The 858-nt window shown below is 37.5% G+C and overlaps 1 non-coding gene across 1 annotated transcript; it reads right to left on the bottom strand.

The window, feature by feature from the left end:
• Positions 1-410: 410 nt before the first annotated feature.
• Positions 411-514, bottom strand: LOC114041839. The gene has a single exon (XR_003568948.1). It is a non-coding gene; the product is annotated as a U6 spliceosomal RNA (small nuclear RNA).
• Between the last annotated feature and the right edge of the window lie 344 nt (positions 515-858).

The following is an 858-nucleotide window of genomic DNA, read 5'->3' as shown; positions in this document are numbered from 1 at the left end:
CTCTCCGGAATGGTTGGACCAGTTCACAGATCCACCAACAAACAGTTCATTAATGTACCTATTTTCCCTCATCCCCTCCAACATTTATCATTTTCCTTTTCTGTCATGTTAGCCAATCAGATAGGTATGAAGTGGTACCTCAGAGCTGTTTTAATTTGCATTTCTCTAATCAATAGTGATTTAGAGCATTTTTTTCCATATTACTAGAGATAGCTTTGATTTCTTCATCTGAAAACTGCCTGAATTTATATTCTTATAAATCTGACTCAGTTCTCTACATATTTCAGAAATGAGACCTTTATCAGAGAAAATTGCTATACAATTTTCTCCCAGCTTTCTGCTTTCCTTCTAATCTTGGCAATCAAATCAAATCCCCACATTGGCTATATCTGAAAATATATCTCATTCTGAAAAATATGGAATGCTTCAAGATTTGGCATGTCATTTTTTCCCAGGAGCCATGCTAATCTCTGCATCATTTTTATTTTAGTACACATACTACTGAATTGAGCCCCCGTGATTACATTGAAAGTCTATTATTCTGTTGCCTCCCATCAATGGGGAGACAGCTACGCCTAGGAGAATAAGGGAATCTGGTCTGACTGAGCCGAAAGTCTCGGATCAAGGCTCAATGGCGTTATTAGGAGTCTTTACCTTCAGTAAACCGCCTATCCGCTGGCTTTCCTGATGTGTAAAATAATACTTGCACTACTTCCCTCACTTATGAGAGTCAAATGAAATAACATATAGAGAGTATTTTGTAACCATAAAGAAATATGTAAATGAGAGTTGTCACAATTCTTTACTCATAATAGGACTGAGAGTAGAGAGAGTCTTGGAGTTGGAGTGTGGAGGACC

The sequence above is a fragment of the Vombatus ursinus genome, unplaced genomic scaffold (genome assembly GCF_900497805.2).
Source record: "Vombatus ursinus unplaced genomic scaffold, bare-nosed wombat genome assembly UNPS02014181.1, whole genome shotgun sequence".
Lineage (NCBI taxonomy): Eukaryota > Metazoa > Chordata > Mammalia > Diprotodontia > Vombatidae > Vombatus > Vombatus ursinus.
This window is presented reverse-complemented; position numbering and strand designations above follow the sequence as displayed.